The following is a 17,287-nucleotide window of genomic DNA, read 5'->3' as shown; positions in this document are numbered from 1 at the left end:
GCACAACTCAGGGGTCTTTTGGGTTGTTTGTTCTGAAGCTGGGCTCCTACACTCTCTCTTTATATGTCCTAATTTCCCGCATTGAAAGCATTTGATACTTCTGTTAGTGATCCTGGCTTGTTTGTGGCTCTGTAATATGGCCGCGGCTAGGCCCGCATTGGTGAGTGGCCCTCCTATTTCTCTACAGGCTTTCAACCAGGCATGTATCCCTTTTTGTTTCCAGGGTGTTATCGCCTGTCTGCATTCCTTGGTACATTGTTCAAACACTAATTGCTCCACTAGGGGCATTGCTTGTTCCTGATCTCCAAATATTCTGCCTGCGGCCTCTATCATACGAGCGACAAAGTCAGAAAATGGCTCGCTCAGCCCCTGAATAATTTTTGTCAAATTGCCTGATACTTCTCCTTTGTTGGTGAGGGCTTTCCATGCCTTGGCGGCGCACGTGTTTATTTGTGCATATACCTGTAAGGGGAAGGCGGTCTGGTCGGCTACCCACTGTCCTTGGCCCGTCAGCATATCATATGACCATGCAGGCTGTCCTTCGGCCGCGTTTGCGCGTGCCTGGGTCATGCTGATATCATGCCACAATGCCTTCCATTCTATGTATTGCCCCATACTAGAAAGGCATGCCTTAGTTACATATTGCCAGTCTGCGGGTGTCATGGCTGTCTCTGTTAATCTCTCAACTTGTGCTATGGTATAGTTAGCACTGACTCCATAAGCCCGAACGGATTCTGCTAACTCCTTAACTTGTTTATGGCTCAGGGGCTGGTGAGAGCGTACACCGTTATCCTCAAATACAGGAAACATTTGTCTAATTGCCTGAAGAGTATCTGGGTGGCAAAAGGAGAGTGCGCCACTCACGTAAGGTGGCGGGGCAAAGGGCGTCGGGGGACACCCTGCTTTCATTTTTTCCTTGGTCCGCTTTTCAACTTTGCTGGTTCCCTTACTTCTACACTCTGCGGTTTTATTTTCTTCCCCTTCCTCTGCGGACGTTAATTCCTCCTCAGATTCCCTATTGGAGAGTTGGAGGTCCCTCAACTCTTTCCAGGGGTATTTACTATTTTCTCCGAGGCGATTGTCACTCGCTTCTCGGGGCTCTTTCGCTTTTGCCCTAGGCGGGCTTTCTCCCTCACTCTGAGGTTTCTTTACCTTCGTTTTTGTGGCCTTTTTTCGGCCGCGCGTGCTCTCTGTTTCCCGTTCCGTTTCTGACATGCTCTCTTGGATATCTGTCAATGCTCTCTGACCTTCTTTTATTACCTTTTCACATCTCTCATCTTGCAGACAAGCTCTAATCAGTTTCCAGAGGGGCCTGGTGCCTCCCCTCAGGCTACCCTCCTCCTCCTCTCTATCAAGATCTTTCCCCAGTTTGTCCCAGCTCGGGATTGAGAGGGACCCTGAACAAATGAACCAGGGGGCCACACGGTCTATCTCCTTCACAAAAGATCCTAAGACTTTGCTGGAGACCTTCAAGTTTCGCTCTTTGAGAGCTGTCTGCAGCGCCGTGACTAATGACGGTGCATTCCCCATGGTGCCTCCTTATTTACAGAGAACCATCAACCATCATCCTAAAAAGCAGGGGCCTCTCGGAACTTACCCCTCCGGGCTTTCTTCTGACCTGCAGTTCTGAATCCTCTCCAGATGTCTGAAGGGTCCTCCCTGTGCCGGTGATGTTCTGGTTCCCGGGATTCGGCACCACTTGTCGCGTGCCCTGTCCTCGCCGGCAAGAACAGCATGCAACAGCAGCAGGATTCTTCTGCAGAAAGCTTTATTCTTCAGCTCTTTGTGAAACAAATGAGTTGGGCAGGACCCAGAGGGGAAGGAGAGGCTTGCTTATATAGTTCTCATGCTCTGACCTGGTTGGTGTGGCTCCATATGCCTTATTAGCATAACCATTTGGTGGGTCTCATTGGTCCTTATGCCAAGGCGCAATTAGCATGTAGTTTAGTGGTGTGGGATGATTTGTCATTAGGAAGTTCGGGGCCTTCCGGCTGCCCTGCATGGGGCGCTATTTTCTGAGCGCGGCTGCCAACATGTAGTTCCAGAAAGTTAGGGGATAAAAATTACCATGACCCTTATTTGAACATGGTACTAGGGTTTCTCTGAATTGCTATTATCTATATGTAGACAGTTTGGATTTTTCTATAATATTCTATTTATTTTGAAGAAAATTCAGAGTAATCCAGGTAGGTAGAAAATCTTAACAGTTTTTAGAGGTATCTTTCTTCAGATAATATTTAAAAATCAATGTTCTAATAATGCCAAAAATTTTTAAGTGAATATATATTTTTGTATTGCATTGAGGCTATTCATTAGGTTTTCCAAGAAGCTGACACACCAAGGAGTCATTAGTTATGCAAAAGATTTAAAGAGGAAGTCCTTGTTAGACATTAAGAGAGGAAGCAGGGTATTTTCTTTGATACTTGGAAAGAAGAGAGAGAAGAAAGGACTGGAACAGAAGGATCTCAGCCTGCAGCACAGTTTTAATGTTTTAACAAGACTAACATGAGTCCTCAATTCAAAGTCTTCTGCAAGAAGACTCCCATAATTCCTAAGAAAGGAGCCTCCACTACTACCCACTGCCCCCCATGCTCAGTCATGGACCAGGAGCAGCCTGAGGAAATAGGGGCTCAGTGCAAACCCAGTCATACAACTAGAGGGTCAGTAGCTGGGGCTGCCTGCTATGCTCTCTGAGCAGAAGTTCTAAGTAGCTACCACAGATACCAAATATTTCTACATAAAAAAGCAAAAATGTAAACAAAAAACAAAAACAAAACAAAACTGAAAATGATAACCTTTAACACCTATTAGACAACCAAGAGTATTATATTTGATACTTTCCAAATATTTAATAATCATTATATATGCAAATATATATGAGCATGTATGCATAATTTCCTCTCTTTAATTAAGAATGGTTCAATAACCCTAACATTGTATTTTACATAGTCCTGATTCTCTTTTTAAAAATCAGTTTAAAAGGAGAGGCTAAAATATTCAGCTTTAATTTCACCAGTAGATTCTTAATGTTTTGTAATCATAATGTTTAATTTGTGCTGTTCTTAGAACTTTAATTATGAAGCTAAATTGTACTAATACCCATTAGGTACTTCTTAATTGAAGGCACATCATATGTCTGATGTGGCAGTACTAATTGGTGTAATTAAATTCTAATATGCATCAGTAGCCTAATTTTAAAAAGTGAATAAAAAGCAGATAGAATAAGTCAGTTCTGGAAACTGCAGAGCTGTGAAATACATCAATGCATTTGCATTTGTAACATACACATTTATTCAGAACAGACATCCCATCAATTATATTTCAAATTAATTTTACCAGATAACTTGAAGTAGAAAGGGAGAAAGATTGCTCAGGTAAATATTCATGTGACTTCAAAGGGAACAGCCTGAAAGTTCAAGAAAGACAATGCTGTTCTCTTTTACAAATTCTTATGTAGGTCAAACCCTGTGAGAGTAAATCCATTCCTTATTGTAATATGTTTTGGATGAAATTACAACCCACTTACAAATCACATTCGTGGGTTTTCGAAGAGGAGGTATATCAGCAGTGAGCTCCTGCCCTGCTAAAATAGGTTCCAAAACAGCAAGAAAATATTTTTTACATGTTGAAAAATGTGCATTTACTTCTGCTCTCAGATATTATTTGTTCAATGTAATATAAGTAATTTAAGCATAGATTGATTTTGATTATCCATTTCATTGTGATCTTCCTATTTTAATAATAGAATATGTATCTCCTTAAACTATATGGACTTAAAATATGAAGTTAAAAGTTATTTCAATTTCCTTATTTTATGAGACCTCTTCTTAGAAAGATCTTCTATTATTTTAATAATTAATTCATATAGAAGTGTTTGTTTAAATGTAACCTGAGATTCTGAGCACAAATCCCAATACCATTACAAATTTAATTAATAATCATTCAAATTACTGAGAACACATGAAATGCATTTCTTCCTTTATTCAGTTATAAGAATCTGTAAGATTTACCTATCTGGATATGGGCTCACAGCCAGCTTTCTATTTGTGTGACCTCACAGTCACACAGGACTCCATGCATATAATGATCTCATATTAAGTTTTATGCTCTGTTGTCACTATCTTGAATTTCTTAATAGTTTTTGAACAAGGTGCAACACTCATTTTCATTTGCACTGGGCCCTGAAAATTATGCAGCCAGTCCAGTATTTTCATATAGCCAGACATTTTAATCTACTGAAGACATGGAATATTAATGTTTGAAAATTCAAAAAAAGAATCTTAAAGGGCATTTTACTTTGCAAAGGTAATAAGAAAACAAAAAGACTAAAAGATAATATAACCATTCTTAAAACCATTTCATACTGTTAATTTTGTAAATACGGCAGCTCACCTGCCCTAATGTGCTCTGTCCATTTCCTTTGTTAGTGCACTTTGAATCACTGGCAATCATACATTTCAGAAGAGGATTTTTAATAAATTCAAGTATAGTAAAAGTTAAGAGTTCTATCACAGTTATCTGGAAGAGATAAATATCTTTTCTTTAATTTTTAAAAATATAAAATAAAATATTAAATGCTTAACTTCCACATTACGATACTGGTATGGACAACTTACTGGAATCAGGAAATCACCAAAACACCATGCAAATCGATCCTATACAGGTTAATATTATCAGTGACTTGTGATATTCTGAAATGTTCCATCCTTATCACCAAAGTATTTGAAATGGGGAAAGTAACAGAAAACATGCATATGGATGAGGTAATTATTAAAATATTATTAAAAGTAATTATTAAAAATAAATAAATACCATCAGCAATTAGTACAATTACTAGGGAGATTTTTTTGGTGGTTGATTGTTTATCTATTGTTCATTATTATGTATACTTCACCCATTTCATAAATATATGAAGATAACATTCGCAAAGATATCCCTTCGGATGAATAAATAAATCCACTACATCAATAAATCAAGCCATTAATCATTTGAAGTCAGCATTGATAAGATGTTGATAGGAAAATAATCAGAGGCCAGAAGAATCCTGAATATGGGTGGTAAGCTTTTACTTTTAGATTATTTTTCAATTTAAAAGTAGTTCAGAGAGTGTTATCATAGCAATTTCAAATTTAAAAAAATCTTAGTAACTTTTAGAGAAGTGAAATATTTCATGGACATATTTTAGAGATGGAAAATCCAGGACAAACACTGGAATTAAATGTTTAAAGTAAGCTGGAGGCAGGACTTCATTTTTGTAGAGAACACTCTTTCTAATAAGCCAGTGATATTCACCGTTTTCAAAATGTTATAACACATTTTTTTCAAAACATATTTAACCTAGAAGCAGAAACACATATAAGACACAAAATTAGAGCTAATTTTGTTGAATCTGGGTTGGCTCCACAGGGTACAGTTAGGAAATGATTACATTAAGCTGAACATATGCAGAATTCCTGTATATTTCAGTGCAGTAGACAAAATCTGTAAACAGTATGAAATAACTGTAGCAAGTTAAACATAATATACATTCATTGTCTTTATTTAATGGAATTGTGCTCCATTTATTGATTTCATGCAATAAATTTTCATTTTAAAAATAACTAAGAAAGCAATATATTTCACCAAGAAAAAGTTATCAATGTAGCCAAAAGATAAGAAAAATACCTGTAATCATAACTTCCAAGTATATCAATTTAGGTTTATATAATCCTAGACAGTTTTCTGTGTGTCCAAACATTATGAGACTTTTCATTAAGTAAAATCTCCATAAGCACTTTACCTTCAATGGTATTCCAGGAGGTGGCAATCCCTTAACTTACAAGAACAATTCCTGAAGTCACTAGAAATATTAAAAGAAATATCTCATTTTTCTTCCTTCTCAAAAACACTATCAGGAATGAGCTCCTTGACTCATGCTCCTGTTTATCTTTCACTTTCATTGTCTATTACTATACTTTTATCACCATGTGACTCTACATCTCCACCAGTACCTATCTCCTACCCTCCATCACACATCTCAATAGGTCTTCTTGAATGCTGTGCTCTAATTAACAATCTTTCCCATATTTTTAATGAAACCTGGAAACCAGTGTCCCTGGAAAACATAACCTTAATAGCCCTCTCAGGAGATGTTACATTTTGCTACCCCATTTTCACATATCTAATGATCAAGAAGTTGGTTATATGTGTTTCTGGACTGAATTTATAGTTTTCAGGCTATTATTCTTCTTTCCATCTGTAAATGAGCAAAGAAACATTGTCAATGAACTTGGCCCATTTATTGATTATGACATTTATTTATACCAAACTTTATACTTCTGAGTGTTCTTCCAAGCCATTTGGTCTCTTTCCACTATGACGACTTTCACTTTAGGCTTCCAAAAATATTATTTCTCCTGAAACTCCTGTCATTATTCTACATTATTTTTATAACTCTTTAAAATCTCACCCCTCTCTTTCTGGACCACCATGTCTATAACTTTCCTTCTTCCTTGTTTTAGAGAACAACTGTTGTTTGATATCAAAAAATAAAAAATAATTTAAAGTATCTTAATCTTTGATCATCAACCTACCAGCCATTTCATTCAACACCATTTGTTCAAGGCCAGCAGGAGTGTAGGCTTTTGACCTCTTAAATATTGTCAACCTAGGGACTCCACTAACTTACTTCTCTCCCTTAGTTTTCTCATTGCATCTCTTCCCCATTTGTCCAGGAAAACACCTATTCCATTACTGTAATTTTCTGAACAATAGTGTTAAAAAATGTAAATTTTTGTAAGATGTAGGTGTCTAATAAGAAAATGTTGCTAAACTCAATTTTTTATTTTGATCATTTTTATGTTTATTTATCCAAAGCAGTTCTGAAATCAGCTCTTACACTAGATTTTGTACCTCTGTCTTAGGTTTCCTAATTTAATTCCACATGTTATTTTCATATTCAGTGAAAGAAGTATGAATTTCTTAGTCATTTCCAGTAAATTCAACCCTAATAGTATCTGCCTATATTGTACTAAAATGTTTTCATATTTCTAGATTGCAGCTTTCACCATTCTATAGTATTTATCCTTGACATGTTTAGGTTACATCTGTGGGAATGCACACACTTGTCATCCTCTTGCAACACATTATATGGACACTGTTAAAAATATGGGACTTTTGAGTTCCATATGCTTCAATTTTTTGTGGAAAATTATTAGTATATGTTAAGTACATTTTACAATATAACTGAACAGCATTGTCCAACTCTTTAGGCATGATGAAGACCTATTTCTACTATTTGAGAGATTATCACAATAAAATCAGAAAAGTTTGTACTTTTCAATTTCAAATCTAAAATTGCAAAAAAAATGTTACTGCAGTCAACTCTCTAATTGTCATTAATTCAAATAAAGTTTCCCTATTTTAAAGTTGAAATCATTCCATAAATCACTATATGACTCATTTAACCAGAAGATATTTTAATCCAAACTGGTAAGGACTAAAACCTGCATGATATCATTTCAATTCAGTAAGTCGGAATAAATCAAACTCATCATTCAAGGCCATTCTCAAAGGATGTACAGCTGTAGAAAGAAAAGATTTGTCTGAGTCTGCATTGCTTGTTAACTTTTTAAGTGGCCTGAGAATGCTAATTAAAATCTCATCTAGGTTCAGTTGTGAAGAATCCTGTAAGGTGACATTTAATTCTTATGTTTGGAACATGATAAGTGACTTTTGATATTTTTTTGGATATTTTAAAGATGATTTTCAATGTTCCATGACAAAATGACTATATTTGAGAAAAAAATCCCCAAAACTCAAAGTTTAAAACAGTCTACTATTTCCTAAGTCAAAAAATATATCAATGCTGGGTACATGAAATAAACTGAATGAATTGCAGATCCAGTTTTTACCTTCAAACAATCAAAAGCAATCTGAGTCTAGTTCCTATTTAGTTTTAACCATAAAACCTTGAAAATGTTGACAACACATATTAGTTTTTTAATTTAAAATTAATTGATATTTTATCATTACAATGATTTTGATCACTTAGCACAGTTTTAATTGACCTTTATTGAATTATAATTCACATTCAAAATTTTTTGGAAATGTTAAGAACTTTTTCATTTTTTGCACAAGCCCTTTGAATAGGATTCCAGTCGCATACAAATTTGGCATGATTTTTAGCTGATACCTATTTAGGAAAATATTTTAAAAAATCATCCCATTCCTTTATCTCTAAATGCCCTGTATAGTTTATCCTTGAAGATCTAGGACAAGTACACATATCTTGTTCTGATCTTGCAGGTCTTAAGTGCTGATAAATAATTCATTATGCAACCCGTAGACTTGACTCATCTCTTTACTTTGCATTTATAATAGCGGATTTGTGTCTGTGTTTGCTCCAAATTAAATGATAAATTACTTGATTTTTACTTTTACTCTTAATTTTGAACTTCATTTAATATGGTGTTCATGTGCTAACTTCTGGGAAAATACACATCTATTTTTCATCATTTTGAAATACAGAATTGGGAAAATAATAATCCAGCAGTGTTTTATTATAATACATAAAAGTGAGTATTTAAGTATGCATGATGGAAAAGTGTTCTTGGTTTTTACATACCTAAATATAAACCATGTTCCTCAGGTTATTCCACTTCTTTCAAGTGAAATTTCTTTCAAATACGAGCTATTGCAAATATATATATATATTTTTTTTCCCCAACAAATTTTCCCCAACAAATGGGGAAGCTCTTCGGAATATATTTAATAGTAATTCATCTTAATATGCTCTTTCACATATAGCAGGCTCCAACAATTAAAGAGAAGCAAAATAAGAATTTCAGTTTGTGAACTGCTCAGTATATATTGTTTCTGATATACTTTCTGAAGGCAAATTATAGAATTTTGTGAAAAACTGGTCATAATTTCCAGTGGGGAGAATGCTGGGTAGGAAGTTACTCTGTGAGGAAACTATTGTGTTTCAGTAACTGAAACTCCTTGGAATAGGATCAAGTTCCATCTTATTACTCATGTGGGTACAGTCTAGATATCAGTGTAGATATGAATGACAGATATAGATAGATAGATAGCATAGATACAGACATACATAAATTCAGATTTAGATAGATTTGTGAGGTAGTTGTAAAGTATCCTAAGTAAATCTATAATATATTATGGTCTAGAAACAGTTTTGAAAGTTACTATTTCAACCCATCAAGGCAGAGAGGATTTTAATGTAATTTATAGAAATTAATCAGATCTTATCAGATAGATTTTCTTTTAAAAGATAAAACATTCCTTTTTCTTCTACTTGTTTTTATTAAGATGAAAATACAGGTATTCATAAATTTGAAATCCTTTTATCATAATATGTATATTGAATTTTTGTTGAAATAATACACAGTTTTGAATTAGTGGTTTTCCTACTGAGGAAATATATTTCTTCAAGATTACAACAAACTATCTTGCATAAAAATCACCACATAAATGTGGTTGCTGCTGATACATTTTTACCTAATCACTCAACATATTTATTTCTTTAAAAAGAAGAATGATTAAGTAAATGAATTAAACAACAGTTAAGCAATTAGATTCAGCATGAACATTATGTGCCCTCTGCGCATACTTTTGAATTTTCAGGGTCAATCACTGAATAGAAAAGTTAACTACTTCTTTAGAAGACAAAAAAATATAGCCCTTTATTTTTAATAAATTTGTTAATAGCTAAGATATATTCAACAGTATTAAAAAGTAGTACAATCACATTTTAATTACATATAAGAGGTAACCTTTAAGTGATCACAAAAGGAAAAATAAATTAAAAATAAAAACATTCCAAACTAAGCCAAACACCAAAATAACATGAAATAATAGCAACAAAAATATATCAAAATATTTCTGTTTCTATTTTAATCAAAATACAAAAACAAAAGCAAAGCTCAGTGTTACTATGCATGGATTCTTCATCGTTGACTGTACTGGTTTAGTGATTAAAACTTTCAGCTTTTTTCTCAATATTACCCTTATTTTATGTCCTCAAACTCTGAAATCATTATCATCTCCTTCTTCATTTTCCCTCTAATCTCACATGAGCCACATCATTCCACCTGTAATCCTCCAAATGCTTCATTCTTTTTCAGGTACCTATGTGTGTGTCTATGCTTTGTCATTTCTTAGAATATTTTTTCTCAAATTTTCACTTTTAAAAAATAAATATATGCATTTTAAATAGTGTGTTATAGAAAATCTAAGGTAAGTAAGACCAACAAATGAGGAACAAGTGCCATAGAGAAGAGAGTTATTACTCACTGTTTCCAAGAAGAGAGAGCATGTCATACCAGAGAGGACCACCCACAGAGGCACCAGGGTCAGCTGCCAGGCAGTGTCAGAGGGAGGAACTTTGAGCAATAGCCTTTATTACAGTTCCTATAGTAAGGAAAAAGCAAATCAGAGTACAGGTTTAGGATTGGCTATTCGGGATCATTTCAGTGGGCTCTGGAGCATGGGCCATCTCTAGGTGTCTGGTACCTGACCCTGGGATGGTTAGGGCAGGGGGTACAGTAGACCAGAAGGTGAAAGCCTGGTAAGGGAGGTGATTAGGGCTGGGCTATTTTGTATTAGAAAAGTGACCTCCCAGGAGGAGTAGAGTGGTGAGAGGTGGTGACAAGGGAAACAGGATGCTGAAGCAAGGAGACTCAGGCATTTATTGGGTTGTCCAGAACAGGTGTTTCTGGCATATGAATGTCAGCAGAAGTTAAAGCATCATGTTTATAGAAACTAGAAACATGGTAAATACAAATATTCCACTCTATATTATAGTGAATTCTACTGAAACTATCTGTGTTTCAGTAACTGAAACTCCTTGGAACAAAATCAAGCTCCTACTTATTTTTCCATAGCCAATATGTCATGATTGATACTTTAAAAGTACAAGCGTAGTACACCTACCCTTGGAATTTTGACTGAAGCTAAGTGTCTTCATTTGCATGGATCTGTCTATGCATCCTCTACTCAATCTTGATTTGTCTATACTTGCATAAATACAACATTGTCTGAATTGGTGTATCTTATAAAGTTTTAATATCCAGCACAGCAAACAGAATTCTTGAAGAGTTGTTCCTCTTCAAGATTTACCTCTCCATTTTTCTCAAAAATTTAATATTCTTGGAATAATCCAATGTAATGTATATGTTAGTATTCCAGTCAATGAGTAGATCACACTTAACTTTTATGCTACTAATAAACATTAATTTTTCTTGGTTATTTTTTCTTTTATTAAAGTAGTATGATAACTATTTGTGTACTGGAACAAGGATTTCTCTAAGAATGTAATTCCTGGGTCACAAGGTCTGTATAGGCTTAATTTTGTTAAATGCTAACATTTCACATGCTCAGTAATGCTAAGTATTATACAATGTGGTCACATCAATTTGCAGGCTAACAAGCAATATATAGAAATTCTCATTGTTCTGTTCTTCAGCCCCACAGAGATAAACAGAGTCTAGCAAATTTTAATTTGGTGCATATGAAATTGTATCTTATGTTAAATTCCACTTTGAGTTAATAAGATTAGGGAATTTTTCTTATTTTATTTTATTTTTGTTTACTTTTGTAATTTCATATTTCAATTTTTTTCCCATTTCTAAGTCATTAACAGAAGTTAATTGTGTTACAAAGTTTTATTTTTGGCAGTATTTTTATAAATACTTTCATCCTGTTTATGTTATTTTCACTTTACTGATGCTGATTCTAGAGGAACAGATGTCTTTAATGTTACTTTGACCATTTGCTCTCATACTCTGAGTTGGGGAGTAAATTGTCTTGAAGTTCAAAAATTTCATCTCTTATATTCATGACCTTAACTACATGTACAGGGTGAGGTACGGATACATTATCTTTTTATTGTAAGTCATCTTACTTTAACAGCTACTAAAATATACTCTTAAAAATACTTTCTAAATATTTTTTTGGATTTGGAAACATAATTGATTTTGATACTTTATCTTATTTCTACCAATTTAGCTAACTGTTTTTAGTAATTCTAGTAATGCCAGGCATTCTCCACAAATCACTGTCAGATATACAGAATCTCCATATTACATAGATGCACTTACTCTGTCACAGTGATGCACATATTTCTAGAAGAGCAGAGTGGGTGCTTTCTATGAGCCTCCAAGAGACAGAAGATGAGAATGATTCTGACCTATGCATCCCTACATTTTTATTTCAGACTCTCTGAACATAGAGCACACTTCACTTTCCTGGGGCAGAGTGAGTGAATAGGGAAAAAGAGCCCAGAGCATTATACTAATGGGGTCACCAACAGGTTAAAGATATATTCTCACATTTCCCAAGAGGCCTTTTTATCTTTATCCATCAAGGAGAGTTCATCTATTGGAAGATGCATCAGAGAAAAACACCTTCGAATTGCATAAATTCATTGGAAGGGACCTTGTTACTTACTATTAACGGCAAATACAGCAGTGAGACTTCAGGGAGTCAACCCTTGGGTTCATATTTCACAACAAAAGAAGCAACTCAGAAATCTAAACAATTGAGAAACAACTCTAATAAAGAACCTCAGACTGTAGGTTGTCAAAGATCCTCTAGAATCATCTGGTCTTTGGAAGTAAGCAGCTGACCTAAATCTTTTGGAATAAATTGATGATTTCTGCCTTGAACAGTTTATACCCAAGATGGATCAGAACCTCTGTCTAAATACTGTTTGTTTGTTTTTAAATCTTACCACTGAAAATTACTCTTCTTCTCATTGTTTATAGATTTCTTCTTTTAATCTGCCCATAGTCATCCTTTTCTTCTTTTTCCTCCTTATTGTCATCATTAGACCAGAATATTCTTATTCTAATTTCATTCTTAGATTATCCCAAACAATACAAAACGCGTTCAATCTTACTACTGGTTATACAGCATCAATCACCCAGCTCTCATGATGAAAATCTCTGAGCAATTCTTGTTTCATCAAACAGTAACATAGGGAATTATAGCAGCTGATAGCATTTTCACATGCACCAACATGGAGAAATGACCTTAAACAAAAAAATTGTTATTTCTAGTGTCTCTTCCAGAAAAACAATTATTGCAATCTATTGATTAGACCAGGTAATTCTCAATTTAAATTAACAAACTTTATTGGACAATGGGCCAAATACTTGCCAAATGGAAGAGACTATTAGAGATCCAAGTATGTAACCCAGCTAATGGAAGGCCTCAGTCCCCACCTCCTGTTTTGAACAATTCCCTTTTTGGAGGGTTCTTGTGTGACCTTCTTCCTCTGTGGACAGGATGTCTTGTCCTATTTGTCTAAGACTAACATCTTATGCCAAACAAGAAGTTGATATATATAAATATATATATATATATATATATATATATATATATATGTGTGTGTGTGTGTCCTTAAGAATGCATATGTATATGCTTTATCTAGATTTTTATTTGTTTTCCTTAAAAAAAACTTTGCCTACCCAAAGACACAACATTATTCTTCCATATATTTTATAGTGTTAGTTTTATGTTTAGGCCAATTCATCTTAAATTGGATTCATCTCAAATTTGTATATGATGTGAGGTAAAAAGGGAAATTAATTGTACTTCCATAAATTCATCTAGCCATACCAGCTTTGTTGTAAAGGTGTACATTTTCTATTAAATTTATCTTTGACTTTATAGAAAATCAATTCATCTATACAGTGAGTGTATTTATGAATGCTCCATTGATTTGATTGCCAATCATTATGCCAATAAAACACTCATTTGAATAATGAAGCTTTATAAATAAGTCATTTAATGTGAGTCCTTTGACTTTACTCTTTTCCAAGATTGATTTTGTTATTCATGTTCCTTTGTATATTCACATAAATATTCATATACATTTCAACATCAAATTATTTCTATTTTGTATTAAAGTCTGCTGTGATTTTTACTGAGTTTGTAATGTATTTGTAGATCAGTTTAAGGAGAATGTAGATCTTAATATGTATAACATTTGAATAGGAACATGTATAGCACCTCATGTTTAAAAAATTAAATTTCCTCAATTTTTATAGCTAATAAAATTAAAGTCTCACATATATTTTTCTCACACTTATTTCTAGGTTTTGTCTTTGTAATTAATCTATTATGAATAGAATTTTTTTATATTTGATTTTTTATTGCTAGTATATAAAATACATTATGCTTTTATGTATCAACCTTGTTTGTTGCAAACTTGATATATTCATTTCTTAGTTCTAGTAGTATTTCAAATAGATTCTTTAGTCTTATTTGCATAAGCAGCCATGCCATTTGCAAATAAAACAATTTTTTTCCATTCAGTTATCATGACCTTTATTTTTCTTGTCTTTTTTAATGGTTTGGGTCTACAGTAATATGTTAAAGGTAAGTGTTGAGATGAATGTTCTTGCTTTTCTCCTGATTTTAGGGGAAACTATTCAATATTGTACCATGAAATATTATTATAGAGGTAGAATTCTTTTTGTAGATTGTGGAAATAAAATACTACCCAAAAGAAAACAGACCAAAGATATATATTCACATTTACATCACAAGGGAGTCTTTAGGAAAATGCAAATATAAACCATGACATACCATTTCACATACACGAGAATTACTTTAAAAAAAAGTTAAAAGAACCAAATGTTGTGGATGTGCAGCGACTAGAAGTCTCTTGGAGTTTCTGAATGTAATATTGGACAAACACCGTGGAAAATAATTTTATTAATTTCTTATAAAGTTTCAAATATTTTCCCTTTGAACCAGGAAATGCTTTCTAATTATTTCTTCCAGAGAAATAACAACCTATTCCCAGATAAAGACTTACTCAACATTGACTAAAGCAAATTCATTTTTAATATCCTAACACTTGAAGCAACTCAAATGTCACTCAACAGAAGACTGGATAAATAAATTGTATATATTCACATAATGGAACACTACTCAGATTTAATAACAGCACAACAAATCAACTAGTAATACGTGTAACAAAGTGTTCGGGTCTCTAAAAATTTTGAGCAACATGTCAGAGATAAAAAAATCACATATTATACAATTTCATTTATATGACATTCAATAATAGACAAAACTAATCCATGGTTAGAGAAATAAGAGTCTATATGATGTGGGAGTGGGATTTACATGGCAAAGCACAAGGGAAATTTTGAGGTGATAGAATTTTCTGTAGCTTGAATGGTTGTTGATTTTATGGATGTTTTAATTTGTCCAAACTTATTTGATTGTAAACTTCAGAACTGTGCATTTTAAAATTTTGTGAAAATTTTTACCTTTATTAAAACAATGTGTTGCTTTTCTAATTCTCAGTATTCCTGGCCCCTGCAGTACCTTGTAGGTGTGTTAGATGGAGAGGGTGTCTCAATGTAGCATACCAACTTCCACATCCAAGTTTCGATACAGTTAAAAATTAATACAAAGAATATGGCAAATTGTTAAGAAACTAACACATTTATTCTGTTTAAGAAGATGTGGTCATTTTTGTCTGCATTGACAGTAATTGAGTTTTCTAGTATTGAATTTCAGAATTAAGCAGGAAACTTTAATTACAGAAGCAGAGAAGAATGTGTGGATTAGAATGTTTCTAATTAGAAGGGAAGAGCAGAGGCACATCTTTTTAACATATTTTAATCTTAAGTAGGACTCATAAAAATAATTTTTGTAACCTTCTCTCCTACACTATCAACAAATTTCGTTAGATACAGCATGTCCATATCTTAAATGTTTTTTAAAATTACACTGTGTTCTAAGCTCAACAATATCTACTTAATTCAGTCATCTTCTGAGGACATAATTTTTCATATTTTATATTTTCATTGGTATAACTGCGTCTCTTAACAGTCTATCCAAAAAGGACTATTGAATGCTTCTTTTTCCTGACTTTTTGAATGTTTGAAAATTGCTCTTACCTTCGTATGATAATGGCACTGGACTTGGTGAAAAACTCTTCAGTTATGCTTCCCAAGAATAGCAAGACAGTATTCCACTATGGCAAAGCTAAGCAGAAGGTCATTTTATCAGATTATTTAGGTTTTCCTACAGTTTTTGTATTCTTGAAGTTTAGTAATATTGCCTAACAATATCTTGGTATTTTTATTATTCTCCATTAAGGGTCTCTAAACTCAGTTAGTTTTTTTTTTCATTGTTTCATGTAATTTTTCTTCTATTATTTCTTGAATGCTTCTATATTGTATTCTTATTATTCTCCTATGTTTATTTTCAACATGTTTTGTACATTTTTATTCTAATGAGTAGTCTTCTGTATAAAAATTTTACTTTCTCCTTCACCTTTTTATTGGGTCATTGTTAACTTAATTTTTTATTAAGGTATTATTGATATACATTTTTATGAAGGTTTCACATGAAAAAACAATGTGGTTACTACATTTACCCATATTATCAAGTCCCCACCCATACCCCAATACAGTCACTGTCTATCAGCATAGTAAGATGCCACAGATTCACTGTTTGCCTTCTCTATGCTACACTGTTTACCCTGTGATTCCCCACACCATGTGTACTAAACATAATACCCCTCAATCCCCTTCTCCCTCCCTCCCCACCCATCCTCCCACACCTGTCCCCTTTGGTAACCACTAGTCCCTTCTTGGAGTCTGTGAGTCTGCTGCTATTTTGTTCCTTCAGTTTTGCTTCATTGTTATACTCCACAAATGAGGGAAATCATTTGGCATTTGTCTTTCTCCGCCTGGCTTATTTCACTGAGCATAATGTCCTCCAGCTCCATCCATGTTGTTGGAAATGGTAGGATTTGTTTCTTTCTTATGGCCGAATAGTATTCCATTGTGCATATGTACCACACCTTTATCCATTCATCTATTGATGGACACTTAAGTTGCTTCTGTATCTTGGTAAATAGTGCTGTGATAAACATAGGAGTGCATATGTCTTTTTGAGTAGGAGAAGTTGTATTCTTTGGGTAAATTCTAAGGAGTAGGATTCCCAGGTCAAATGTATTTCTATTTTTAGTTTTTTGAGGAAACTCCATATTGCTTTCCTGTCAACTTAATTTTTAACTTGAGCAGTTTTGTTATAGTCTCTTTGAACCATTTTATTTCCAGAATTCTTCATATTGATTATGGGTCTCTGAGAATACACTGACATCTTAAATCTGTACTTGAGATTCACTTGCACAGAATGCTTCTTAAAAGCATCTTTTTCATTGTGAATGTTATATGAAAATTGTGGGATCAGAAGTTGGCAAAAGATCAGTTCAGGATTATAACAATAGGGCAAGTAGTAAATCACTCCCATGTAA

The sequence above is a fragment of the Manis javanica genome, chromosome 5 (genome assembly GCF_040802235.1).
Source record: "Manis javanica isolate MJ-LG chromosome 5, MJ_LKY, whole genome shotgun sequence".
In the NCBI taxonomy this organism is placed as follows: Eukaryota; Metazoa; Chordata; class Mammalia; order Pholidota; family Manidae; genus Manis; species Manis javanica.
Note: the sequence above shows the minus strand (reverse complement) of the source record.